At 42.4% G+C, this 18,338-nt stretch overlaps 1 protein-coding gene across 1 annotated transcript in view; it reads right to left on the minus strand.

The window, feature by feature from the left end:
- Nucleotides 1–18,338, minus strand: part of LOC140317801 (insulin-like growth factor 2 mRNA-binding protein 1) — a 60,689-nt gene that overhangs the window by 6,736 nt on the left and 35,615 nt on the right. The gene's annotated exons all lie outside the window — the stretch shown is intronic.

Genomic DNA, 18,338 nt, shown 5'->3' on the forward strand with positions numbered 1-18,338 from the left:
TCACCTGTCACATTGTGTCAAGGCATCAAAAGAAGAAAAAATCACCAAACTCAAGGACAAAAAGACAAAGACTCCGGTGAACGAAGACAGAGGACTGACAAACCAGAAATACAAAAGGATTCTCGATATCAAGATCCAGAAGAAGAGGCTAACAATGCCACGAACACTTACGATGCTGGGAATGATGCCAGCAATGAACAGAGAAGAAGATTCAGTGTCATCAATCTGCATTACGTGCCTCTAATGAGGGGGTGAATATAGAATCCTCAACGATTACAACGTCTCTGGGAACTGTGACAACAACAAGGTTTAAACCATTTTGATATATATTGTAACCTATTGTCTAAGGAATAGTGCTGAAAATGAGGTAAATCTAATCCACCACTGTCCTTGGTCTTCTGTAGGGTTTTTAAACTAATACGTGGTGGTTTGTTTTTCCACAGAAATTTGGAGATGCATGAATCTAGTGACTTAAACCAAGTAGCAGATGGTTTTATGGGGATCATTGAGAACAAATAGTTAACTTTTGGTAGTATCATCATTTTAATGGATGTAACTCTCCCCATAAGTGATATAGGTAAGGACTTCCAACGAGAGATCGTCCTCTACTGTCTTTAATAATTGCACATAATTTAGCTTTGTTAGCTCTGAGAGCCTGGAGGAAATGTTTATGCCTAAATATCTAATATTTCCTGACTGTAAAGTGATCGCAGGTATATTATGGACCCTACAGTTAATGGGCAGAACTGTGGTCTTAGACCAGTTGATAGAGTAGTCAGAAAGTGCTGAGAATTTATTTATGAGTGTGATTGTGTGACTGAGAGACGTCTGTGAGTTCTGAAGGAAAAGTAATACATCATCAGCATAAAGACTTATTTTATGCTCAATATTTTGGGATTAATTACTCACAAACGGGTAAGAAAAGGTAGTATTGCCAGACCATACATGATCAAAACAGGGAGCGGAGGTGGTTCAGCTGCAAGGTATGAATGTCTGACTATAGTTTGTAAAAAGCGGGTAAGATAAGGTGCGAATGCCCAACAATGTATGATCAAAAGAGGGAGCGAAGGGTTTTGGCTACAAGAAGGTTTGAATGTCCGACCATAGTTTGTAAAAAGCGGGTAAGAAAAGCTTACCATACATCATCAAAAGCAGGAGTGGATGTGTTCGGCTACAAGAAGATTTGAATATCCATCAATAATTGCTTTAAAACATGAAAGAAAATTTTCAAATATCAAACCGCACATGATCATAAGCGGGAGAGGAGGTGTTCAGCTGCAAGAAGGTGTGAATGTCCACCCATAATTACTGAAAAATGGGTAAGAAAAGGTGAAAATGCCCAACCATACATCATCAAAAGCAGGAGTGGATGTGTTCGGCTACAAGAAAGTTTGAATGTCCGACCATAGTTTGTAAAAAGCGGGTAAGAAAAGGTTCGAATGCCCGAACATAGACCATCAAAAGAGGGAGCGGAGGTGTTCCGCTGTAAGAAGGTGTAAATGTCCGACCATAGTTGGTAAAAAGTGGGTAAGAAAAGGTTAAAATACCCGACTGTACACAATCAATAGCGGGAGCGGAGTTGTTTGGCTACAAGAAGGTGTGAAAGTCCGACCACGGTTTGTAAAAAGCGGGTAAGAAAAGGTTCGAATGCCCGAATATATACCATCAAAAGTGGAAGTGGATGTGTTCGGCTGCAAGAAGGTGTGAACGTCCGACCAAAGTTTGTAAAAAGCAGTTAAGAAAAGGTTCGAATATCCAACCAAACATAATCAAAAGCGGGAGCAGAGCTGTTCGACTGCAAGTAGGTGTGAATGTCAGATCATAATTTGCAAAAAGCTGATGAGAAAGGGTGAAAATGCCCGGCTATACACCATCAAATGTGGGAGCGGAAGTGTTCGGCTGTGAGTAGGTGTGAATGTCCAACCATAATTGCTGAAAAATGTGTTAGAAGAGACTAGAATGCCGGACAAGACATTATCAAATGCGGGAGCGGAGTTGTTCGGCTGTGAGTAGGTGTGAATCTCCGAGCATAGTTTGTAAAAAGGGGGTAAGAATAGGTTCGAATGCCCGAACATACACTATCAAAACAGGGAGCTGAGGTGGCTCAGCTGCAAGGTGTGAATGTCTGACTATAGTTTGTAAATAAGGTGCGAATGCCCAACAATGTATAATCAAAAGAGGGAGCGGAGGTTTTCGGCTACAAGAAGGTTTGAATGTCCGACCATAGTTTGTAAAAAGCGGGTAAGAAAAGGTTCAAATGCCTGACTATACACCATCAAAAGCGGGAGCAGAGGTGTTCCGCTGTAAGAAGGTGTGAATGTCCGACCATATTTGGTAAAAAGCGGGTAAGAAAAGGTTAAAATACCCGACTGTACACAATCAATAGCGGGAGAGGAGGTGTTCAGCTGCAAGAAGGTGTGAATGTCCACCCATAATTACTGAAAAATGGGTAAGAAAAGGTGCGAATGCCAAACCATACATTATCAAAAGCAGGTGTGAATATCAGATCATAATTTGCAAAAAGCTGATGAGAAAGGGTGAGAATGCCCGACTATACACCATCAAATGCGGGAGCGGAGTTGTTCGGCTGTGAGTAAGTGTGAATCTCCGACCATAATTGCTGAAAAATGTGTTAGAAAAGGTAAGAATGCCCGTCCATACATCATCAAAAGCGGGAGAGGTGGTGTTCGGCTGCAAGTAGGTGTGAATGTCCAGCCATAATTACTAACAAACGGGTAAGAAAAGGTAGTATTGCCAGACCATACATGATCAAAACAGGGAGCGGAGGTGGTTCAGCTGCAAGAAGGTCTGAATGTCCGACTAAAGTTCAAATATATTAACAAAAGCGGGAGGAGAGGTCTTCGGTTGAGAGTGGTTGAGAATTTCCAACCATAATCTATAAAATGCGGTGAAAAAAAAGGTGTGATAGAACACTAAAAGGTGGAGCGGAAGTGTTCGGCTGCAAGAAGGTGTGAATGTCCGACTATATTTGGTGAAAAGCAGGTGAAGCAAGGTCTGAATGCCCAACCTTACATCATCAAAAGCAAGATCAGAGGTGTTTGGCTGCATGAAGGCCATAGTTTGCCAAAAGCGGGTAAGCTGCGAATGACCGACTAAATATCAACAAAAGGTCTTCGGATGCAAGTGGGTGTGAATATCCCACCAAGTATGGTGGAGAGGAAGCTGTGAACAGCCGACCATAGTTGGCAAAAAACGGGTGAGAAAAGGAGCGAATGTCCAACCATACATGATCAAAACAGGGAGCGGAGGTGTTTGGCTGTGACAAGGTGTGAATGTCCACAAAAATTAATGAAAAGCGGGCAACAAGTAGGTTTGAATGCCCAACCATACATCATCAAAAGCAGGAGTGGATGTGTTCGGCTACAAGAAGGTTTGAATGTCCGAGCATAGTTTGTAAAAAGCGGGTAAGAAAAGGTTCGAATGCCCAAACATACAACATCAAAAGAGGGAGCGGAGGTGTTCCGCTGTAAGAAGGTGTGAATGTCCGACCATAGTTGGTAAAAAACGGGTAAGAAAAGGTTAAAATACCCGACTGTACACAATCAATAGCGGGAGCGGATGTGTTTGGCTACAAGAATGTGTGACAGTCCGACCATGGTTTGTAAAAAACGGGTAAGAAAAGGTGCGAATGCCCGACAATGTATGATCAAAAGAGGGAGCGGAGGTTTTCGGCTACAAGAAGGTTTGAATGTCCGACCATAGTTTGTAAAAAGCGGGAAAGAAAAGGTTCAAATGCCTGACTATACACCATCAAAAGCGGGAGCGGAGGTGTTCGGCTACAAGAAGGTGTGAAAGTTCAACCATGGTTTGTAAAAAGCTGGTAAGAAAAGGTTCGAATGCCCGAATATATACCATCAAAAGCGGAAGCGGAGGTGTTCGGCTGCAAGAAGGTGTGAACGTCCGACCAAAGTTTGCAAAAAGCAGTTAAGAAAAGGTTCGAATGCCCGAATATATACCATCAAAAGCGAGAGCAGAGCTGTTCGACTGCAAGTAGGTGTGAATGTCCAGCCATAATTACTCACAAACGGGTAAGAAAAGGTAGTATTGCCAGACCATACATGATCAAATCAGGGAGCTGAGGTGGTTCAGCTGCAAGATGTGAATGTCTGACTATAGTTTGTAAAAAGCGGGTAAGACAAGGTGCGAATGCCCGACAATGTATGATCAAAAGAGGGAGTGGAGGTCTTCGGCTGCAAGGTCTGAATGTCTAACCATAATTTCTAAAAACCGGGTAAGAAAAGGCTCGAAAGCCCGACTATACACAATCAAAAGCGGGAGCGGGAGGTTTTCAGCTGCAAATCCTTCACTCAAACCAAGTGAAAACTGCTTTGTCCTTCATATTTATCAATGTCTAGATTGACTTCAACAAAGAACAACACTGGATTTTGCAGTAGAAGAAAGAGCATCACTGAAGGATCAGTAATCCGAGAATAAGCTTATTTTCATACGTTCTGCATGATTTGGGATTTTATGTATAAAATGAATTCCTTCACTCAAACCAAGTTAAAACTGCTTTGTCCTTCATATTTATCAATGTCTAGATCGACTTCAACAAAGAACAACATTGTATTTTGCAGTAGAAGAAAAAGCAACACTGAAGGATCAGGAATCCGAGAATAAGCTTCTTTTCATACGTTTTGAATGATTTGGGATTTTATGTATAAAATGAATTCCTTCACTCAAACCAAGTGAAAACTGCTTTGTCCTTCATATTTATCAATGTCTAGATTTACTTCAACAAAGAACAACATTGTATTTTGCAGTAGTAGAAAGAGCAACACTTGAAGGAACAGGAATCCGAGAATAAGCTTATTTTCATACGTTCTGCATGATTTGGGATTTTATGTATAAAATGAATTCCTTTACTCAAACTATGTTAAAACTGCTTTGTCCTTCATATTTATCAATGTCTAGATTGACTTCAACAAAGAACAACATTGTATTTTGCAGTAGAAGAAATAGCAACACTGAAGGATCAGGAATCCGAAAACACGCTTATTTTCATACGTTCTGCTTGATTTGGGATTTTGCTATAAAATTATTTCCTTCACTCAAACAAAGTGGAAACTGCTTTGTCCTTCATATTTATCAATGTCTATATCGATTTCAACAAAGAACAAGGCTGTATTTTGCAGTATAGGAAAGAGCAACACTGGAGGATCAGGAATCCGAGAATAAGCTTACTTTCATGAGTCCTGCACGATTTCGGATTTTCCTATAAAATGAATTGCTTTGCTCAAACCAAGTTAAAATTGCTTTGTCCTTCATAGTTATCCGTGTCTAAAATGTATCAAGCATAAAGTTCCTCATATTACCCTGAATGAGAAAGAAGCATCCCTTTGGTTGAGCAATACGTTTCTTTTGCGGAGTTATGCATGATTTCGGATTTTGCTATAAAATTCATTCCTTCACACCTTTTTTTTTTCACCGCATTTTATAGATTATGGTTGGAAATTTCAACCACTCTAATCCGAAGACCTCTCCTCCCGCTTTTGTTAATATATTTGAACTTTAGTTGGATATTCACCCCTTTTTGCAGCTAAACCACCTCCGCTCCCTATTTTGATCATGTATGGTCTGGCAATACTACATTTTCTTACCCGTTTGTGAGTAATTATGGCTGGATATTCACACCTACTTGCAGCTGAACACAATCTCTCTCGCTTTTAATTATGTTTGGATATTCGAACCTTTTCTTTACTGCTTTTTGCCAACTTTGGTCGGACGTTCACACCTTCTTGCAGCCGAACACCTCCGCTTCCGCTTTTGATGGTATATATTCGGGCATTCGAACCTTTTCTTACCAGCTTTTGACAAACGATGGTTGGACTTTCACACCTTCTTGTAGCCGAACAACTCCGCTCCCGCTATTGATTGTGTACAGTCGGGTATTTTAACCTTTTCTTACCCGCTTTTTACCAACTATGGTCGGACATTCACACCTTCTTACAGCGGAACACCTCCACTCCCTCTTTTGATGGTGTATGTTCGGGCAGTCAAACCTTTTCTTACCTGCTTTTTACAAACTATGGTCAGACATTCAACCCTTCTTGGAGCCGAACACATCCACTCCTGCTTTTGATTATGTATAGTTGGGCATTCGCACCTTTTCTTACCCATTTTTCAGTAATTATGGGTGTACATTCACACCTTCTTGCAGCCGAACACCTCCGCTCCCTCTTTTGATCATACATTTTCGGGCATTCGCACCTTTTCTTACCCGCTTTTTACAAACCATGGTTGGACTTTCACAACTTCTTGTAGCCGAACAACTACGCTCCCCCTATTGATTGTGTACAGTCGGGTATTTTAACCTTTTCTTACCCACTTTTTACCAACTATGGTCGGACATTCACACCTTCTTACAGCGGAACACCTCCGCTCCCTCTTTTGATGGTGTATGTTTGGGCATTCGAACCTTTTCTTACCCGCTTTTTACAAACTATGGTCAGACGTTCAAACCTTCTTGTAGCCGAACATATCCACTCCTGCTTTTGATGATGTATGGTTGGGCATTCAAACCTACTTTTTGCCCGCTTTTCATTAGTTTTGGGTGGACATTCACACCTTGTCACAGCCAAACACCTCCGCTCCCTGTTTTGATCATGTATGGTTGCACATTCGCACCTTTTCTCACCCGCTTTTTGCAAACTATGGTCGGCTGTTCACAGCTTCCTCTCCACCATACTTGTATGGTGGGATGTTCACACCCACTTGCATCCGAAGACCTCCGCCCCCACTTTTGTTGATATTTAGTTGGTCATTTGCAGCTTACCCGCTTTTGGCAAACTATGGCCTTCTTGCAGCCAAACACCTCTGATCTCGCTTTTGATAATGTAAGGTTGGGCATTCAGACCTTGCTTCACCTGCTTTTCACCAAATATAGTCGGACATTCACACCTTCTTGCAGCCGAACACTTCCGCTCCACCTTTTAGTGTTCTATCACACCTTTTTTTCACCGAATTTTATAGATTATGGTTGGAAATTCTCAACCACTCTCATCCGAAGACCTCTCCTCCCGCTTTTGTTAATATATTTGAACTTTAGTGAGACATTCACACCTTCTTGCAGCTGAACCACCTCCGCTCCCTGTTTTGATCATGTATGGTCTGGCAATACTACCTTTTCTTACCCGTTTGTGAGTAATTATGGCTGGACATTCACACCTACTTGCAGCCGAACACCACCTCTCTCGCTTTTGATGATGTATGGACCGGCATTCTTACCTTTTCTAACACATTTTTCAGAAATTACGGTCGGAGATTCACACCTACTCACAGCCGAACAACTCCGCTCCCGCATTTGATGGTGTGCAGTCAGACATTCTCACCCTTTCTCATCAGCTTTTTGCAAATTATGATCTGACATTCACACCTGCTTTTGATAATGTATGGTTTGGCATTCGCACCTTTTCTTACCCATTTGTCAGGAATAATGGGTGGACATTCACACCTTCTTGCAGCTGAACACCTCCTCTCCCACTTATGATCATGTGCGGTTGGATTTTCGAAAATTTTCTTTCATGTTTTCTAGCAATTATTGATGGACATTTAGACCTTCTTGCAGCTGAACACCTCCGCTCCTGCTTTTGATCATACCTTGTCAGGCATTCGCACCATGTCTTACCCGCTTTTTACAAACTTTAGTCGAACATTTACACCTTTTTGCAGCCGAACACCACCTCTCTCGCTTTTGATGATGTATGGTCCGGCATTCTTTCATTTTCTAACACATTTTTCAGCAATTATGGTCGGACATTCACACCTACTCAGAGCCGAACACCTCCGCTCCCGCATTTGATGGTGTATAGTCGGGCATTCTCACCCTTTCTCATCAGCTTTTTGCAAATTATGATCTGACATTCACACCTGCTTTTGATAATGTATGGTTGGGCATTCGCACCTTTTTTTACCCATTTTTCAGGAATTATGGGTGGACATTCACACCTTCTTGCAGCTGAACACCTCCTCTCCTTCTTATGATCATGTGCGGATGATATTCGAAAATTTTCTTTCATGTTTTAAAGCAATTATTGATGGACATTCAGACCTTCTTGCAGCTGAACCACTCTGCTCCCGCTTTTGATGGTGTATAGTCGGGCTTTCGAAACTTTCCTTCCCGGTTTATACAAATTATGGTTGGACATTCAGACCTTCTTGCAGCCGAACACCTCTGCTCCCTCTTTTGATCATACATTGTCGGGCATTAGCACCTTTTCTTACCCGCTTTTTACAAACCATAGTCGGACTTTCACATCTTTTAGTAGCCGAACAACTCCGCTCCCGCTATTGATTGTGTACAGTCGGGTATTTTAACCTTTTCTTACCCGCTTTTTACCAACTATGGTCGGACATTCACACCTTCTTACAGCGGAACACCTCCGCTCCCTCTTTTGATGGTGTATGTTCGGGCAGTCAAACCTTTTCTTACCTGCTTTTTACAAACTATGGTCAGACATTCAACCCTTCTTGGAGCCGAACACATCCACTCCTGCTTTTGATTATGTATATTTGGGCATTCGCACCTTTTCTTACCCATTTTTCAGTAATTATGGGTGTACATTCACACCTTCTTGCAGCCAAACACCTCCGCTCCCTCTTTTGATCATACATTTTCGGGCATTCGCACCTTTTCTTACCCGCTTTTTACAAACCATGGTCGGACTTTCACACCTTTTAGTAGCCGAACAACTCCGCACCCGCTACTGATTGTGTACAGTCGGGTATTTTAACCTTTTCTTATCCGTTTTTTACCAACTATGGTCGGACATTCACACCTTCTTACAGCGGAACACCTCCGCTCCCTCCTTTGATGGTGTATGTTCGGGCATTCGAACCTTTTCTTACCCGCTTTTTACAAACTATGGTCAGACGTTCAAACCTTCTTGTAGCCGAAAACCTCTGCTCCCTCTTTTGATTATACATTGTCAGGCATTCGCACCTTATCGTACCCGCTTTTTACAAACTATAGTCAGACATTCACACCTTGGTGCTGAACCACCTCAGCTCCCTGTTTTGATCATGTATGGTCTGGCAATACTACCTTTTCTTACCCGTTTGTGAGTAATTATGGCTGGATATTCACACCTACTTGCAGCTGAACACAATCTCTCTCGCTTTTAATTATGTTTGGATATTCGAACCTTTTCTTTACTGCTTTTTGCCAACTTTGGTCGGACGTTCACACCTTCTTGCAGCCGAACACCTCCGCTTCCGCTTTTGATGGTATATATTCGGGCATTCGAACCTTTTCTTACCAGCTTTTGACAAACGATGGTTGGACTTTCACACCTTCTTGTAGCCGAACAACTCCGCTCCCGCTATTGATTGTGTACAGTCGGGTATTTTAACCTTTTCTTACCCGCTTTTTACCAACTATGGTCGGACATTCACACCTTCTTACAGCGGAACACCTCCACTCCCTCTTTTGATGGTGTATGTTCGGGCAGTCAAACCTTTTCTTACCTGCTTTTTACAAACTATGGTCAGACATTCAACCCTTCTTGGAGCCGAACACATCCACTCCTGCTTTTGATTATGTATAGTTGGGCATTCGCACCTTTTCTTACCCATTTTTCAGTAATTATGGGTGTACATTCACACCTTCTTGCAGCCGAACACCTCCGCTCCCTCTTTTGATCATACATTTTCGGGCATTCGCACCTTTTCTTACCCGCTTTTTACAAACCATGGTTGGACTTTCACAACTTCTTGTAGCCGAACAACTACGCTCCCCCTATTGATTGTGTACAGTCGGGTATTTTAACCTTTTCTTACCCACTTTTTACCAACTATGGTCGGACATTCACACCTTCTTACAGCGGAACACCTCCGCTCCCTCTTTTGATGGTGTATGTTTGGGCATTCGAACCTTTTCTTACCCGCTTTTTACAAACTATGGTCAGACGTTCAAACCTTCTTGTAGCCGAACATATCCACTCCTGCTTTTGATGATGTATGGTTGGGCATTCAAACCTACTTTTTGCCCGCTTTTCATCAGTTTTGGGTGGACATTCACACCTTGTCACAGCCAAACACCTCCGCTCCCTGTTTTGATCATGTATGGTTGCACATTCGCACCTTTTCTCACCCGCTTTTTGCAAACTATGGTCGGCTGTTCACAGCTTCCTCTCCACCATACTTGTATGGTGGGATGTTCACACCCACTTGCATCCGAAGACCTCCGCCCCCACTTTTGTTGATATTTAGTTGGTCATTTGCAGCTTACCCGCTTTTGGCAAACTATGGCCTTCTTGCAGCCAAACACCTCTGATCTCGCTTTTGATAATGTAAGGTTGGGCATTCAGACCTTGCTTCACCTGCTTTTCACCAAATATAGTCGGACATTCACACCTTCTTGCAGCCGAACACTTCCGCTCCACCTTTTAGTGTTCTATCACACCTTTTTTTCACCGAATTTTATAGATTATGGTTGGAAATTCTCAACCACTCTCATCCGAAGACCTCTCCTCCCGCTTTTGTTAATATATTTGAACTTTAGTGAGACATTCACACCTTCTTGCAGCTGAACCACCTCCGCTCCCTGTTTTGATCATGTATGGTCTGGCAATACTACCTTTTCTTACCCGTTTGTGAGTAATTATGGCTGGACATTCACACCTACTTGCAGCCGAACACCACCTCTCTCGCTTTTGATGATGTATGGACCGGCATTCTTACCTTTTCTAACACATTTTTCAGAAATTACGGTCGGAGATTCACACCTACTCACAGCCGAACAACTCCGCTCCCGCATTTGATGGTGTGCAGTCAGACATTCTCACCCTTTCTCATCAGCTTTTTGCAAATTATGATCTGACATTCACACCTGCTTTTGATAATGTATGGTTTGGCATTCGCACCTTTTCTTACCCATTTGTCAGGAATAATGGGTGGACATTCACACCTTCTTGCAGCTGAACACCTCCTCTCCCACTTATGATCATGTGCGGTTGGATTTTCGAAAATTTTCTTTCATGTTTTCTAGCAATTATTGATGGACATTTAGACCTTCTTGCAGCTGAACACCTCCGCTCCTGCTTTTGATCATACCTTGTCAGGCATTCGCACCATGTCTTACCCGCTTTTTACAAACTTTAGTCGAACATTTACACCTTTTTGCAGCCGAACACCACCTCTCTCGCTTTTGATGATGTATGGTCCGGCATTCTTTCATTTTCTAACACATTTTTCAGCAATTATGGTCGGACATTCACACCTACTCAGAGCCGAACACCTCCGCTCCCGCATTTGATGGTGTATAGTCGGGCATTCTCACCCTTTATCATCAGCTTTTTGCAAATTATGATCTGACATTCACACCTGCTTTTGATAATGTATGGTTGGGCATTCGCACCTTTTTTTACCCATTTTTCAGGAATTATGGGTGGACATTCACACCTTCTTGCAGCTGAACACCTCCTCTCCTTCTTATGATCATGTGCGGATGATATTCGAAAATTTTCTTTCATGTTTTAAAGCAATTATTGATGGACATTCAGACCTTCTTGCAGCTGAACCACTCTGCTCCCGCTTTTGATGGTGTATAGTCGGGCTTTCGAAACTTTCCTTCCCGGTTTATACAAATTATGGTTGGACATTCAGACCTTCTTGCAGCCGAACACCTCTGCTCCCTCTTTTGATCATACATTGTCGGGCATTAGCACCTTTTCTTACCCGCTTTTTACAAACCATAGTCGGACTTTCACATCTTTTAGTAGCCGAACAACTCCGCTCCCGCTATTGATTGTGTACAGTCGGGTATTTTAACCTTTTCTTACCCGCTTTTTACCAACTATGGTCGGACATTCACACCTTCTTACAGCGGAACACCTCCGCTCCCTCTTTTGATGGTGTATGTTCGGGCAGTCAAACCTTTTCTTACCTGCTTTTTACAAACTATGGTCAGACATTCAACCCTTCTTGGAGCCGAACACATCCACTCCTGCTTTTGATTATGTATATTTGGGCATTCGCACCTTTTCTTACCCATTTTTCAGTAATTATGGGTGTACATTCACACCTTCTTGCAGCCAAACACCTCCGCTCCCTCTTTTGATCATACATTTTCGGGCATTCGCACCTTTTCTTACCCGCTTTTTACAAACCATGGTCGGACTTTCACACCTTTTAGTAGCCGAACAACTCCGCACCCGCTACTGATTGTGTACAGTCGGGTATTTTAACCTTTTCTTACCCGTTTTTTACCAACTATGGTCGGACATTCACACCTTCTTACAGCGGAACACCTCCGCTCCCTCCTTTGATGGTGTATGTTCGGGCATTCGAACCTTTTCTTACCCGCTTTTTACAAACTATGGTCAGACGTTCAAACCTTCTTGTAGCCGAAAACCTCTGCTCCCTCTTTTGATTATACATTGTCAGGCATTCGCACCTTATCGTACCCGCTTTTTACAAACTATAGTCAGACATTCACACCTTGGTGCTGAACCACCTCAGCTCCCTGTTTTGATCATGTATGGTCTGGCAATACTACCTTTTCTTACCCGTTTGTGAGTAATTATGGCTGGACATTCACACCTACTTGCAGTCGAACAGCTCTGCTCCCGCTTTTGATTTTGTTTGGTTGGATATTCGAACCTTTTCTTAACTGCTTTTTACAAACTTTGGTCGGACGTTCACACCTTCTTGCAGCCGAACACCTCCGCTTCCGCTTTTGATGGTATATATTCGGGCATTCGAACCTTTTCTTACCAGCTTTTTACAAACCATGGTTGGACTTTCACACCTTCTTGTAGCCGAACAACTCCGCTCCCCCTATTGATTGTGTACAGTCGGGTATTTTAACCTTTTCTTACCCACTTTTTACCAACTATGGTCGGACATTCACACCTTCTTACAGCGGAACACCTCCGCTCCCTCTTTTGACGGTGTTTGTTTGGGCATTCGAACCTTTTCTTACCCGCTTTTTACAAACTATGCTCGGACATTCAAACCTTCTTGTAGCCGAACACATCCACTCCTTCTTTTGATGATGTATGCTTGGGCATTCAAACCTACGTTTTGCCCGCTTTTCATGAATTTTGGGTGGACATTCACACCTTCTTACAGCGGAACACCTCCGCTCCCTCTTTTGATGGTGTATGTTTGGGCATTCGAACCTTTTCTTACCCGCTTTTTACAAACTATGGTCAGACGTTCAAACCTTCTTGTAGCCGAACATATCCACTCCTGCTTTTGATGATGTATGGTTGGGCATTCAAACCTACTTTTTGCCCGCTTTTCATCAGTTTTGGGTGGACATTCACACCTTGTCACAGCCAAACACCTCCGCTCCCTGTTTTGATCATGTATGGTTGCACATTCGCACCTTTTCTCACCCGCTTTTTGCAAACTATGGTCGGCTGTTCACAGCTTCCTCTCCACCATACTTGTATGGTGGGATGTTCACACCCACTTGCATCCGAAGACCTCCGCCCCCACTTTTGTTGATATTTAGTTGGTCATTTGCAGCTTACCCGCTTTTGGCAAACTATGGCCTTCTTGCAGCCAAACACCTCTGATCTCGCTTTTGATAATGTAAGGTTGGGCATTCAGACCTTGCTTCACCTGCTTTTCACCAAATATAGTCGGACATTCACACCTTCTTGCAGCCGAACACTTCCGCTCCACCTTTTAGTGTTCTATCACACCTTTTTTTCACCGAATTTTATAGATTATGGTTGGAAATTCTCAACCACTCTCATCCGAAGACCTCTCCTCCCGCTTTTGTTAATATATTTGAACTTTAGTGAGACATTCACACCTTCTTGCAGCTGAACCACCTCCGCTCCCTGTTTTGATCATGTATGGTCTGGCAATACTACCTTTTCTTACCCGTTTGTGAGTAATTATGGCTGGACATTCACACCTACTTGCAGCCGAACACCACCTCTCTCGCTTTTGATGATGTATGGACCGGCATTCTTACATTTTCTAACACATTTTTCAGAAATTACGGTCGGAGATTCACACCTACTCACAGCCGAACAACTCCGCTCCCGCATTTGATGGTGTGCAGTCAGACATTCTCACCCTTTCTCATCAGCTTTTTGCAAATTATGATCTGACATTCACACCTGCTTTTGATAATGTATGGTTTGGCATTCGCACCTTTTCTTACCCATTTGTCAGGAATAATGGGTGGACATTCACACCTTCTTGCAGCTGAACACCTCCTCTCCCACTTATGATCATGTGCGGTTGGATTTTCGAAAATTTTCTTTCATGTTTTCTAGCAATTATTGATGGACATTTAGACCTTCTTGCAGCTGAACACCTCCGCTCCTGCTTTTGATCATACCTTGTCAGGCATTCGCACCATGTCTTACCCGCTTTTTACAAACTTTAGTCGAACATTTACACCTTTTTGCAGCCGAACACCACCTCTCTCGCTTTTGATGATGTATGGTCCGGCATTCTTTCATTTTCTAACACATTTTTCAGCAATTATGGTCGGACATTCACACCTACTCAGAGCCGAACACCTCCGCTCCCGCATTTGATGGTGTATAGTCGGGCATTCTCACCCTTTATCATCAGCTTTTTGCAAATTATGATCTGACATTCACACCTGCTTTTGATAATGTATGGTTGGGCATTCGCACCTTTTTTTACCCATTTTTCAGGAATTATGGGTGGACATTCACACCTTCTTGCAGCTGAACACCTCCTCTCCTTCTTATGATCATGTGCGGATGATATTCGAAAATTTTCTTTCATGTTTTAAAGCAATTATTGATGGACATTCAGACCTTCTTGCAGCTGAACCACTCTGCTCCCGCTTTTGATGGTGTATAGTCGGGCTTTCGAAACTTTCCTTCCCGGTTTATACAAATTATGGTTGGACATTCAGACCTTCTTGCAGCCGAACACCTCTGCTCCCTCTTTTGATCATACATTGTCGGGCATTAGCACCTTTTCTTACCCGCTTTTTACAAACCATAGTCGGACTTTCACATCTTTTAGTAGCCGAACAACTCCGCTCCCGCTATTGATTGTGTACAGTCGGGTATTTTAACCTTTTCTTACCCGCTTTTTACCAACTATGGTCGGACATTCACACCTTCTTACAGCGGAACACCTCCGCTCCCTCTTTTGATGGTGTATGTTCGGGCAGTCAAACCTTTTCTTACCTGCTTTTTACAAACTATGGTCAGACATTCAACCCTTCTTGGAGCCGAACACATCCACTCCTGCTTTTGATTATGTATATTTGGGCATTCGCACCTTTTCTTACCCATTTTTCAGTAATTATGGGTGTACATTCACACCTTCTTGCAGCCAAACACCTCCGCTCCCTCTTTTGATCATACATTTTCGGGCATTCGCACCTTTTCTTACCCGCTTTTTACAAACCATGGTCGGACTTTCACACCTTTTAGTAGCCGAACAACTCCGCACCCGCTACTGATTGTGTACAGTCGGGTATTTTAACCTTTTCTTACCCGTTTTTTACCAACTATGGTCGGACATTCACACCTTCTTACAGCGGAACACCTCCGCTCCCTCCTTTGATGGTGTATGTTCGGGCATTCGAACCTTTTCTTACCCGCTTTTTACAAACTATGGTCAGACGTTCAAACCTTCTTGTAGCCGAAAACCTCTGCTCCCTCTTTTGATTATACATTGTCAGGCATTCGCACCTTATCGTACCCGCTTTTTACAAACTATAGTCAGACATTCACACCTTGGTGCTGAACCACCTCAGCTCCCTGTTTTGATCATGTATGGTCTGGCAATACTACCTTTTCTTACCCGTTTGTGAGTAATTATGGCTGGACATTCACACCTACTTGCAGTCGAACAGCTCTGCTCCCGCTTTTGATTTTGTTTGGTTGGATATTCGAACCTTTTCTTAACTGCTTTTTACAAACTTTGGTCGGACGTTCACACCTTCTTGCAGCCGAACACCTCCGCTTCCGCTTTTGATGGTATATATTCGGGCATTCGAACCTTTTCTTACCAGCTTTTTACAAACCATGGTTGGACTTTCACACCTTCTTGTAGCCGAACAACTCCGCTCACCCTATTGATTGTGTACAGTCGGGTATTTTAACCTTTTCTTACCCACTTTTTACCAACTATGGTCGGACATTCACACCTTCTTACAGCGGAACACCTCCGCTCCCTCTTTTGATGGTGTTTGTTTGGGCATTCGAACCTTTTCTTACCCGCTTTTTACAAACTATGCTCGGACATTCAAACCTTCTTGTAGCCGAACACATCCACTCCTTCTTTTGATGATGTATGCTTGGGCATTCAAACCTACTTTTTGCCCGCTTTTCATTAATTTTGGGTGGACATTCACACCTTGTCACAGCCAAACACCTCCGCTCCCTCTTTTGATGGTGTTTGTTTGGGCATTCGAACCTTTTCTTACCCGCTTTTTACAAACTATGCTCGGACATTCAAACCTTCTTGTAGCCGAACACATCCACTCCTTCTTTTGATGATGTATGCTTGGGCATTCAAACCTACTTTTTGCCCGCTTTTCATTAATTTTGGGTGGACATTCACACCTTGTCACAGCCAAACACCTCCGCTCCCTGTTTTGATCATGTATGGTTGGACATTCGCTCCTTTTCTCACCCGTTTTTTGCCAACTATGGTCGGCTGTTCACAGCTTCCTCTCCACCATACTTGTATGGTGGGATATTCACACCCACTTGCATCCGAAGACCTTTTGTTGATATTTAGTCGGTCATTCGCAGCTTACCCGCTTTTTACAAACTATAGTCAGACATTCACACCTTGGTGCTGAACCACCTCAGCTCCCTGTTTTGATCATGTATGGTCTGGCAATACTACCTTTTTTTACCCGTTTGTGAGTAATTATGGCTGGACATTCTCACCTACTTGCAGTCGAACAGCTCTGCTCCCGCTTTTGATTATGTTTGGTTGGATATTCGAACCGCTTTTGATGATGTAAGGTTGGGCATTCAGACCTTGCTTCCCCTGCTTTTCACCAAATATAGTCGGACATTCACACCTTCTTGCAGCCGAACACTTCCGCTCCACCTTTTAATGTTCTATGGGACATTCACACCTTTTTTTTCACCGCATTTTATAGATTTTGGTTGGAAATTCTCACCCACTCTCATCCGAAGACCTCTCCTCCCGCTTTTGTTAATATATTGTCGGGCATTCGAACCTTTTCTTACCCGCTTTTAACAAATTATGGTCGGACATTCACATCTACTTGCAGCCGAATACTTCCGCTCCACCTTTTAGATATGTATGGTTGGCATTTGCACCTTTTCTTACCCTCTTTTTTTACTGATTGCTGAAGATTAAGTTGTTCTTTCTCAAACTACAAAATTTTTTTAATTGTTGAAATTTGATTTGAAGTGGATAAATAAGGAGGACAAACAGTTTTAAGTCAGGCTGATAGAAGGAATTAATTTTATAGCAAAATCTGTACTTCGTCATATGTCGAGAGATGCTTATTGCTAAAGAAGTTCTTTCTCATTCTACAAAGTACAACGTTGTTTATCGTTGAAACTTGATTAGACATGAATAAATATGAAGGACAAAGCAGTTTTAACTTGGTTTGAGTTAAGGAATTCGTTTTATAGGAGAATCCGAATTAGTGCATAACTTGTAAAATAGAGCTTATTTTCGGATTCCTGAAGAATGAGTCTTGTTCTTTCTCATAATACAAAGTATGTAGTTTATTGTTGAAACTTCATCAGAAGTGAAGAAATAAATGAATGCCTATCAACAAATGTGGGATCTAAACTCTAGTGCTTCCTCTAAAATAATTTCCTTTCTCAATTCAGAAATGTGTGTGTAAGTCACAACACCCGTGACACCAAAACGGCTTTCTTTTCTCTCTTTTCTCTACACTCTGCACGGTTAGCACACACACCAAATCAGAAAGGCTTTTTTCTCTCTTTTCTACATTATGGACTGTGGTGACACAAAACCGCTCTCTCTTTTTTTTTTTTTGATTGTGTGCCAGGGCGTTGTCTCACGTATTAGATTATGCTTAAGATACGAATGGGTTTATCAGTCACATCAGAATCCATACATACTGATCCTCCCGTAATAAAATGGTCGGATCTTATCAAACACACTTTGTTTCTTGTGACAATCAAGTCAGCGAAACAGCGTATACACGTCAAGACACTGAATCAAGTTTGCCACAAGAACTCATAAGTTTGGCAGTATGGCTCTGCCGTCAGCAATCATACACCCATTTTATTTTCGTGAGACATGTGCAGGCACCTGTTCATCTACTGTTCTATCACTATGAATTAGTTTATCTATTATCAATAAGGATACTTCTACAACTACTATCAAAGTATGTCCGGACT

Source organism: Leuresthes tenuis, unplaced genomic scaffold (assembly GCF_036924035.1).
Source record: "Leuresthes tenuis unplaced genomic scaffold, fLeuTen1.0.hap1 SCAF_11, whole genome shotgun sequence".
Classification (NCBI taxonomy): Eukaryota; Metazoa; Chordata; class Actinopteri; order Atheriniformes; family Atherinopsidae; genus Leuresthes; species Leuresthes tenuis.